This window comes from Hyaena hyaena, unplaced genomic scaffold (genome assembly GCF_003009895.1).
Source record: "Hyaena hyaena isolate Hyena2069 unplaced genomic scaffold, ASM300989v1 scaffold_85, whole genome shotgun sequence".
Classification (NCBI taxonomy): Eukaryota; Metazoa; Chordata; class Mammalia; order Carnivora; family Hyaenidae; genus Hyaena; species Hyaena hyaena.
The window spans coordinates 2,161,501-2,172,640 of NW_024080717.1; the positions used below are offsets into that span (position 1 = coordinate 2,161,501).

General features: G+C 40.7%; 1 long non-coding RNA gene across 3 annotated transcripts; it reads right to left on the bottom strand.

The window, feature by feature from the left end:
- Positions 1 to 1,966: 1,966 nt before the first annotated feature.
- On the bottom strand, positions 1,967 to 9,117 carry LOC120233123. 3 transcript variants are annotated; one of them, XR_005528722.1, is made up of 6 exons: positions 8,966 to 9,117; positions 7,880 to 7,952; positions 6,993 to 7,106; positions 3,742 to 4,012; positions 3,518 to 3,631; positions 1,967 to 2,670 (listed from the first exon to the last, which is right to left on the bottom strand). It is a non-coding gene; the product is annotated as an uncharacterized LOC120233123 (long non-coding RNA). The 3 variants fall into 3 exon arrangements; XR_005528723.1 differs by lacking the exon at positions 6,993 to 7,106; XR_005528721.1 differs by having other exon boundaries at positions 3,742 to 7,106.
- Between the last annotated feature and the right edge of the window lie 2,023 nt (positions 9,118 to 11,140).

Here is an 11,140-nt window from a genome sequence, read left to right on the forward strand (position 1 = left end):
CTTGGTTTTGGGGGTAGATTCCTGTGTTTCATTGCTTACATACCACACCCAGTGCCCATCCCAACAAGTGCCCTCTGGGTGATGGCAATTGCTTTTCATTTAAGCAGCCTCATGTAGCTACCAGCTTCCTTACTGGCCACTCTAGAGGATAAGTAGATAGCCTTTGGCACTAAGATGGTGAGCATTTGTACCCTTCTCCCTTTTTTCCGTCCCCAACATAGTGTCTGATACATTTTTTGTTTTGTTTTTTGGTTAACCTGAACTCAACATTTTCACTCTTTTCCCTTCCTTTCCTTGGCTCTTCTTGTTTCGTTTCTTGTTTGTGTTTTGGTTTGTGTGTTCATGCATGCACACATACTTACATGCTCCATTTAAAGGCATTTTCCTTCCTGTGCCTTGGTCTGTCCCATTGGTGACCCTCACGAATACAACAGAATCTGTCTAAGATACAAGCCTTTCATCTCCCTGAACTTGATAGTGTTTTAAGAATATCCAGCGTCCCTGGGTGAAGGGATCAGCAAATATTCCCTGAAGGTTTTGGATGGTTTCTACGTGGCTCTTCGCTGTCTCTGTCCACCTGGAGGTTTCGATCTCACATTTTGAGGTCACATTTGGATTGGCCAGACATTTCAAGTATCATTTCCTCTCCCTTTGGCCCAACCTGAGGCTTAACACCCTTGCTAATTCAACTCTCCCACAAAGTAAGTCGTCATGCCAAGATAGGTACAGAGATGGGCCCATCTGATTAAAAACCCAGCCATGCACTTTAAAATGTCAGACTGTTAAAATGTAGAACTAAATGGAGCAAGTAATCCAGCGATTTCCTAGCCAGGAGTACCAGATGCATGCACCTGGACCCCGTTTGTAGATGTTGACAGTGTTGCTTGGCTGTAATCCTTTCCAGCTGAATCCTCTGGTAATGGATTGTGTTGGACGGTCTTTAGTTTGGATGGTTAACTTCAATAGCATCAAGAAGAAGGAGATCATATGGGTCTTGGTTTTCAGGGGTGTTTAATAGACATCATCTCCTCCTTCCAAATATGACTTCAGCACTTTGCAGGGAGGGGCATTTCAAATATTAGGGCAGGGGTTCTCAAACTTGAGCATGCCCTGGAGGGCTTGTTAAACACAGGTGTTGGACTCCCCCCCTCAGAGTTTCTGAATGTGGGGAGGTGCTGGGAATTTGCATTTCTGACAAGTTTCCCAGTGATGCTGCTGGTCTAGGGGCCACACTTTGAGAAACACTATCGTGAGAAGTATAGAGCCCCCATAAATCCTGACTTTCCCAGTATGGCTCCAATGTCTTATCATTTTATTCTTTTCTGCAAAGCTGCGTTTTAAAAATATTTATGGCTTAACTTGTGTACGTGTGTCAGATCTTTTATGAACATATACGTACAAATTATTTCATTTGACAGGCATTCCCACCGTAGGCCTAACGCTATGCTGACTTCTGGTGCTGCACAGGTGAGCCAGAATGACTGCGTCTTACAGAGATTGTGGTAGTGAGTGAGGGCACAGAGCGCAGTGCAAAGTAAACAAGGAAATATGGTAGCGACAGATGCTAGGAAGGATGGAGCACCTGAATGACGTGTGATACAGACTTAGATGCTTGGGGAAGATCTTCCTGGAGGAGGCGACATTCAAGTTGAGATCCAGTGAGTGCTAAGTGATTAGGTGGCGTCAAAGAGAAGGTGGAAGGTAGGAGGAGGGGAGAAAGAACAATACTATGAAGGACTTGAGAAGAGCTACATTCGAGTTCCCTGCAGGAAGTGACAGAATCACAGTGTGGCTGGAGCATAGAATTTGACGGAGGAGGGTGTTACATGCCTGGGAGGGACGGGCGGGCTCCGGACCTAGGGTCATCCTGGGGGGGGGGGGGGAGGCGTGAAACAAAGATGAATTTTATTTCATTAAAATGGCCTGACAGACGGAGATCAAATAAGGACAGCCGATGCTGCGATGCTGCGATCAAAGAGTGACTTTATTTATCTCCCATGCTTGATTTATCTCTGCCCCAAGACAAAATGTTTCTGGTCGTTATTAGGTAACATGTAGCTCTTATGGTTATGGAGTTACAAACAGTCTTGGTTTGCAAATCAGTGTCCAATCCAGGATATTAATGAAAAGGCTGAACTTTGATTTAAAGGCAGCAAGCACTTCATTGCTTTCCCAGGCTTGAAGCCTCCAGTGGAGAAAGGGGGCACAGACTCGGATTTCTCCCCTTCCGTGGTCCCCTGGCATGTTGGCCAGATGGCCCAGGGATCTGGGCATACCGAGGAAGAGCAAAAGGAAGGGGGAAAGGAATGCCGGCTTTGCTCTCTCTATGCCCAGCCGATGTTTAAAGCTGTTTTGGTTTTGGGGGGGGGTTCGTCACATGGGCCTTTTTGTGGACTCCTTGGAAGATCTCTGCTTGAACCCTGGGACCTTGATGCCCTTGAGTTAGGCAGGTGCGGCTCTGTCCTGTTTGGTCACTGATGTCATGTCGTTCTACCAGCGCTGTGTATCAGGGTTGCTTTCCCTGAAGCTGGGATAAACATTCCGTGCATTCTGCCAGCGTGCCACATCTCACTGTCAGCATTGCCTTGTCTGGCTGTTGGGGGCTCTCTCTCTCCAAAGCAGGGGGCGGGAGACAGACAGAGGCACTTTCGGCCTTGAACAGCCACTGCCCTGAAGTGTAAGGGGGATGTTAATGGTCCCAGAGCTGACCCTTATAAAAGGGGCTGTGAGAATCAATAGATAAATTGCTTACTTTCATTTCACTTGATGTAATGTTTCTGAGAACTGTTCTACTCGTTCCCCAGATGGTCTTTTTTTTTCATTTTTATTTCAATTCTAGTCAGTTAACATATATGGTAGTATTGGTTTCAGGAGTAGAATTTAGTGATTCATCACTTACATACAACACCCGGTGCCCCTCGTCACAAGTGTCCTTAACCCCCATCACCCATGTAGCCCCTCCCCCACAAACCTCCCTCCATCAACCCTGAGTTTGTTCTCTGTCTTTAAGAGTCTCTTATGGTTTATTTCCCTCTTCTTCCCCCCCATATGTTTATCTGTTTTGTTTCTTCAAGACCACATATGAATGAAACTGTATGGTATTTGTCTTTCTCTCTCTGACTTATTTCGCTTAGCATAATCTAGCTCCATCCACATGGTTGCAAATGGCAAGATTTCATTATTTTTGATGGCTGTGTAATACTCTTTTACACACACACACACACATATGCACACCCACAACTTAATTGGGTTTGTGCCCTGGTCGCCTACACTGTTTACCAACTCAGTAACTCTTTCTTTTGTGGCTTTTTCTCCCTTCCCTGTCTCTTTCCTCATTCCCTCACTTCTGTTCCAAATACCACCTCTGAAATGAACTCCACTCAAGTCATTATCTCAGACTCTGTTTTCAGGAAAATCCCAAAGTGAGATGCCCTGGAGTCCTGGTGATCTTTTGCTGGGATCCTCTTACTCTGTAGGAAGACCAATTGGACAGGAGCCCAAACCACACCCCACTTACCATCTTTCTTAGGTTCCTCACATGTTGACCAAAGGAATTACTGACACATCACGTGACCTATAAAGCTCCGGGTGTACAGACCATCCCAATCAGCCAACCCGGCCCTGCTTCCCTCTAGAAAGGGAAAGACAAAATTCCATTTCCTCTCATAATTCCATTCGGATTGCTGTAACAAAAATACCATAGACTAGATGATTTCTAAACAGCAGAAAGGTATTGCTCACCATTCTGGTGGTTAGGAGTCCAACATCTGAATAGCAGTATGGTCAGGTTCTGGTGACGGCTCTCTTTCAGGTTGCAGACTAAAAACTTCTTGCTATGTCCTCATGTGGTAGAAGGGGCCAGCAAACTCTATGGAATGTCTTTAATAGACACTCATCCCATTCATGCAGAGTCTTCTCTCATGACCTAATCACCTCCCAAAGGTGCCACCTCCTGATATTGTTGCCTCAGGGATTAGGATTTCAAATATGAAAATTGAAGGGACACAAACATCTAGACCACAGCAAAGAGGAAGAACGAAATTCCAAAGGGAGTTTAGCTGTGCTACTTAATTCAAGAAAAAAATCATCGAACTCAAGTACATAAATCTCCAGATTGAAAAGCCCCACTAAGAGTGTAGTTGAAAGATTAAAAAAAGACCCACATCCCAGTACATCATTGTGAAATTACAGAACATAAATGATAAGAAGATCGTAAGATATTCCAGGGAGAAAAGTTGGGTCCTAATGAGAGATCAGGAATGAAAACTATTTTGGAAACTTCAGTAGGTGGAAGAAAAAGAAGTAAATTCCAGAAATTCTAGGGGAAGATAATTTCCAACCTCGAATGTTGTACTAGCCAAATTACGCATTTGAAATGAAAGCAAAACAAATATTTTTAAAAAGGTATCGCTAATGCATCTTTCTTTAGGAACCTTAGAATGGGTCATGCTACAGGGAACTAAGAAAAAGATGAGGTCCTAGAAGGCAGGAGATACAACACAAGAAAGAGGAGAAGGTTGATGGTAAAGAGAACTTTCAAAGAAGGCAGCTGTTTTAGAAGTCCAAGAAAGTAACAGGTCCCACTGGAACATGAAGATGTAGGGTACTAGACCGGAAGTCATAAAGGAGAAAAATAACTGATACATGAACTGAGTGATTTGATTGCATGGAAATCTGGATTGCCATAATAGTATACTGTATTGGAAGAATTAACCGTAGGTAAAAGGACTGGGAAATAGGACAGTTATTAACACTAGAAAAAAAAAGTTGACAAGAAATTAAGTTTAATCATAGTGAACATTTGGCTCATACGTACCCAATAATACTGAAGAACAATTTAGCCAAAAGTTATCATCTACCCATATTTGGATGATGGCTTGAAGTAAAGGGGGATGTAAGAGAACTGCATAATTATATATCAAAATGGCTAATAAGTATATGATGTCACTTAAAAAGAACTGGTTCTATCATGAAACTCACTTAATCAGAGCTAATTTTGGACTTTAGAGCTCGTTATCTTACATAAACCATTTCCCCCAAGTGTTTCCAAAACATGCTTAAGAAAGAGGTATGTTTTCCATCTAGATGGTCTAGGAAATTCATGCTTTGGTACAGTTTCTACTCCCAGCACGTGGCAATCCTATACCAAAAAGATTTCAAGAAAATAAAAATGAAAGAGCGTGTAATGAGGGTACCGTTTCCATGGTCCAGAAATAGAGAAGCAAAAATGGTAGGCAGAGGTGAAGCAAGAGACTTCTTGGAATCTGGTCTGAGAGCAGACAGTTGACCTTCTGCAATAAGGGAGACCTAAAGTACTCTCTGGTTCTCCATCTCCACTTGAGATGCACTAAGATAGGCTCATTGCTAACAGCTAAGGCTGATGGGACTTCCTCTTCCCTGACTAATGAAAGGAGACACAAAACCTTTCTGCCATTTTCTGCCTGGGGCCATAGCTCATAACTGCCTGTGGGCCAAGCCAGTGGAAAGACTCAGGCATAGTTGGTTAACAAGAAGCTTAACCAGATTACCAGGTAGCTCAGGGCCCAGGTCTGTGGGATCTCTATCTCACTGCAAAGGGCATAGGCTCCAAATTACATTCTAAACCTGGTTCTAGAGTTGTAATGCAGGGTCTGGAGAAAGAAACAAAATTACTCGAAAGAGATTGGTGAGCGTTGAAAGGGAAAGAGCAAGAGAGACATAAAAATGACATATCCCTCTCCACATGATCTTGCAAATCAAAATGTAAAGACAGGTGAAGAAATCTAATGCAAAGAACAGCCAAAAATAATAATTAAATCAATATTTAAGCTCTTCCCCCTTAAAATTAATTTATAGAGAAGCCTGACAAAGCCTAAATACATAGGTTTCGTTTCCAGGAAGATACAGTAGTAGACATTCTTTTCCCTATTTCTCCAGGCAAGTAAAACTAAAAACTCAGGACATTACACAGAAAACAAACATGACAATACTTTGAAAAGTAGAGAAGAGAAGGCAGACTGACTAGGGACCTCGACACATGAGGTTTTCTTTTTGCATCAGCCTGGATGCCTGGAAATGCCAACAGACAGAGATTAAAAAAAAAAAAAAAAAAAAAAAGCCTTCTCTCTCTAGCCAAAGAACCAGGAAAAGGGCAAACTGACAACATAAAGAACCTTTAGACACAAACCACTCTCCGATAGCCAAACACCACAGAAAAGACTGCAGCTTCACCCCCTCCCTCACCCCCCGGCAAAGGCAGGATGAAGGGCTTAGACTTCCACCCTTACCAGGCTGTCACGAGGTACCACAACACCCACCCCCAATCCTTTCGGAGTGGTGTCAGAAAAGTGAGAAGCTGAGAATGGAGGAAACGGTTGTTACAATAGCTAAAAAATATCTACACTGGAGAAAGGTATGAATCCTGTATTTAAAAGAACGCCCCAAGTACCAAGGAGAACAAGTGAAAATAAATCCATACCTATGCACATTGTAATGAGACTACAGAACATGAAGGGTAATATACAAAAGGCCTTAAGAGCTGCCAGAGAGAAGACAGAGAACAGACTGTCGGCAGCCAGAGACCAGCACATCTCTTCATAATTGGAAATAGATGCCAGGAGATAATGGATTAATAGCCGCCAAGTGCTGATGGTAAATGTCCACCGAAGGCTTTATACCCAGTTAACTCTCATTCAAAAGCAAAAGCAAAATAAAGGCATTTTTAGTTACACAAAGGCTAAGTGAATTTATCCCCCGCCAGAGACCTGCACCAAAGTAACAAGGAGGGAGGGGCTTCTGTACAAGGAAATGTAAGCTCAGAAGGAAATGTGGGGGTACAAGAAACAAAATATATAAGTAGACATAACTGGCAAGAATTAAGTTTATTTTTTTTTGAAAGAGATAAAAGTAAAATTATAAACAGTGATAAAATAGAGGAGGTGGAAGTTTCTATGGTTATTTAGGGCATTAAAGTCCTTGGTGTGTTCTGGAAAAGTGTGGGACTACCAACTAACCTTAAAGTTGTTAGACAAATTGAGAATTGCTCTGTATGTCAACATGCATGAGTAGCCACTGAAATAATATAAATGCAAACTGTATCTTTTTAAAAGAAGAGTGGATTAAAAAGCCTATAATCCCACAGAAGCAGAAAAGGAAAACAAAAATAATAGCAAAGAAGAAAAAGAAGAGAAACAGAAGATGGTATCAATTTAATTGGTCAGTAAAAATGAATGCAAAAACATTGATACTCTTATTGAACGTGAAGGTTGTGAGACTGAATAAAAAATAAAATATACCTATACGCTGCTCACAAGAGAAACACATAAAGTAACAGAATATTTTAGAATAATGGGATTTTTTAAAGATACCCAAGGAAACCCCAATTTACATAACCAAACCAAAACAAAACAGTCATATTTATTATAAAATAAAATAGAGTTTAAGAAAATGTATTAAAAGAGAAAAAAAGACATAAAAATGGAGTGAGCAAGGAAAAAGTAATTAATTCATAACACTATTAAAGGGTTTTGGTATTGAAAAATGTGTTTGACTAGGAGTTGACCATATCAAGAATCTCAAGGATCTCTATATATTTTAAGTATTTTATTAACAAATTAAAAGGATTTCTAAGAGAAAGAAAATTGATATATAAGAAGCACAGTGTTGAAAAGGAGGTAGTGCAGTGAGTAATTTACAAAGGCCTAACAGCATGCTTTTGTCTATGTTACAGTTTCCTGGTTACCAAAAACAAGGTGATCAGGCTTGATCAGACTTATCAAGGTCTTATTTTCCATTTTTATTGCCTGTAGAGAAATACAAACCTCTTAGAAGAGCAATCCAATTTTTTAAAAGCTCCAAATAAAATATCAGAATGTGGGAAGATATTAAAAAGGCTACTCACTATGCAATGGATGAGGAAATATTTACCTTTGTCCAAATAGTAAAGGTTTTGATATCAGTATGATTAGTTTCACCTGCAGGTTGAATACCAAGAATCACATTTTCAGGAAAAATTTCGGAAAAGATATGCCAGGAAATTGATTCTATGGGGATAGATAATTACATTAGTATTTTTTTTTTTAAGGATGCGAATACTCCTATCATAATCCGTGCTCACTTCCCCAGCCTACAGCTATAGGTCCTGAAAGTAACCAAAGAGAGTTGTTCTTGTTGAATTATTAGTCACAAAGTTTTTAGAACTTGTCATTTTCATATCCCAAACCCCACACATTATTAGCCCTTGTATGTTAATTTGTTGCAGGTTTGATTCCTTTACAAAGCTCCTGCCCTTGGGCGCATAGCCTTAGAAATCGATATTATCAATCTAGATGTCCTATCGATAGCCAGACGGGCTACGTCAGTTGAGGCAATGTCACATGAATATCTTCCCTAGTAACCTGCAGAATTAGCAAATACGGAACCACAGGGGTAGGATAATGTGGAGTGAAAGACATTTGGGCAGAATTCTATGCACTCTCTGTCAGTGTGCAAAATGCAATACATTTTTAAAGGAGAATAATAAAGAGCTAATTGCAATTGGGCAGCAAGATAAGTGATTTCTTTTTCCAAAATTTTTCATGTAAATATTAGTTTTATAATTATTTTACTTTAAAAATCCAATGCGGTTACATTTCAAAATAACTTAAAGTCGTTTGAATAAGAGTGGAAAAAAGCACACTTTTAGGAGCTAAAAATATATCAAAGAAAGGAGATTGAATGCAGCATTAAAGAGAAGGTTCACAATGGCACATTCAGCAGTAAAAAGAGCGGGGGGTTCAGGCCAAGGAACAAATCAAATACCAATGCCCAGAAGAAAAACAACACTTGAGAGTTAAGCACTTCAGATTTTTTATTAGCTCTTAGTAAATAAAGCAAGATTAAAGCAAAGCATTGGAGACAGCCAAGAGATCTTCACCCTTCAACCTCCTCTTGTCTTGGCGGTGAGCATGAAGGAATTAAATAAAGACCATATGTCCTATTCTTTTACCTGGTCAGCAGGCTGCAAGGGGTTTGAAAGAAAATAAAATGAAGACAAGTTTCCAAAGCATTCAGGTGCACAGCTTAGCTCGGAAAGCTGAACTTTGCTTTCACTCGAAGTGGTCAGTGAATGCAACCAAGAGTAGCCAGTGCTCGAACGGAATCCTGTACAGCTTGGTTTCTCACAGGGCTTAAGAATCCTGGTCATGACTGCCTGCAGCACGGACTTGGCCTTTTTCTCTCTTCAAAGCATTCTGTGCATTCCTACCTTTTACTTAAGCAGACCTCCATTCTGCACCAGAAGTTTAATTCATACAATGGAGGGGACTGAGACAGACAAGTGTGCCCGTTTCCTAGATTTGAAATGGAAGTGGAATCAGAAGAGGACTTACTAAGTCACATCCCTGCTAAGGTTGAGTTTAGTAATTTGTTTTTGAAACGTCCTAATCTAGGTTTTTTTTTTTTTTTCAATTAGGGTGAAATATAAGTGAAAAATGAGTGCCCCATGAAGAATGCTCTTTCCACCCTCTTTTCCCGGCCCAAGCATGAAGAGATAGGGCTCTCCCAGCAATACAGTCGCTGATACCCGTCCCCTGCCCTGCACAGAGAACCGGGAAATGGGGCATCCATCAGGTTCTAGTCCTGAATCTTAGCTTCCTAGACATTTTCTTGTAAGCAGGCATCTAAGAGCAGACAGGGGCATTCAAATTGAACACAACCACATCACTTTTATTATTTAACATGGAGTCCACCCAGACTGCATGAGAGGAAGCAATACATTAGGAACACCCAGTTAAGGGTAATCTTTAATATTCTTTTCTTTAATGGCATCAAACCTAACCTCGTGATCAAGACTCTGTCAAGATAGAACTAACCAGATGATCTTCTGCTCCACCCCTAGTTACTGTTTTCCTCATTATCATGTGAATTTCTCTTTATAATGTTAATGAAATAAGGTGGGGTCCTACGTCCTGGGCAACAAGGAGTGGAAAATATGCAGAGTAGTTGTGGCATCAATCTTTAGGATATCTAGTCAGTTTCCCACAATTCTCTTGATTCCTCAAATTCTTGTGGTTGAAAGAATGCCAACTGTGTCATAGCTTTGCCTGCTTTCTCTTCTTGCATTGTCTGCCTCCAGCCATGCCTCTGGCTGACCTACACGTTGTCTATTGAACTTGCTAATTTAACTCCTACTTGCTGATTTTGAGGCTTTTCCCCAAGTCCTACAAAATTGAGGCCCCCTGAATTTATCATTTCCATTCAACAATATTTTCTAATAAAGATTGGCATTTAAATTTGGCTAAGGTTTGCAATTGTAAGCACGCTTAAATGTACTCTTTTCCTCTGGTTCATTACTACAGATTTGGGAACAATGTTAGTAAGGATTTATTCTAAAACTGCCAGCTTTCTTGGTTGATAAGCAATTTTCTTAGTTTTAATAGACAATTATAGGATTTCAATAAGCAAGATAGTTCTGATCTAGAATGAGGTTGATATTTGTCATAAGCTGTTTATCTTCTCTGTCTCCTCAGGGATGTCCTTGGAATTTTTTAGGACTCATCACAGCAAAGCAATAAAATTGCCTTTGACAATTCTGATCACGTCTAAGAAAATCCAAAACAAAGAAGTGCCACCCGAATTTGCCTGTCAGATAGTTTAGCATTTCAAAGGAGATCTCTTCTAAGAAAAGCAGCTGGAGCCAAAGAAAACTCAACACTATTATACCATAAATTTATCACTGCTGAATTTTCTGGCTAGGAGCCATGGTCTCCATGGTCTAGGGAAATAATCTCTAGAATCTTAAAGTTCTTCGATGAATTTTTAAATTTTTGTGTTTTTATGTCAATGATGTGAACGTATGCTGGATCACATGTATGATAATGTAACCGAGAAATCAGTCCACAATTATATGAAATCCCTGAAGCCAGTTGCGTTTTAGAATTCAGTTTTTCAGGGGTGCCTGGGTGGCTCCGTTGGTTAGGTGCCCGACTTTGGCTCAGGTCATGATCTCACAGTTTGTGAGTTCAAGCCCTGCAACGGGCTCTGTGCTGACAGCTTGGAGCCTGGAGCCTGCTTTGCATTCTGTGTCTCCCTTTCTCTCTCTGCGCCTCCCCTGCTCACACTCTGTCTCTCTCTCTCAAAAAGAAACATTAAAAAAAATTAAGAATTCACGGTTTTTAAGATT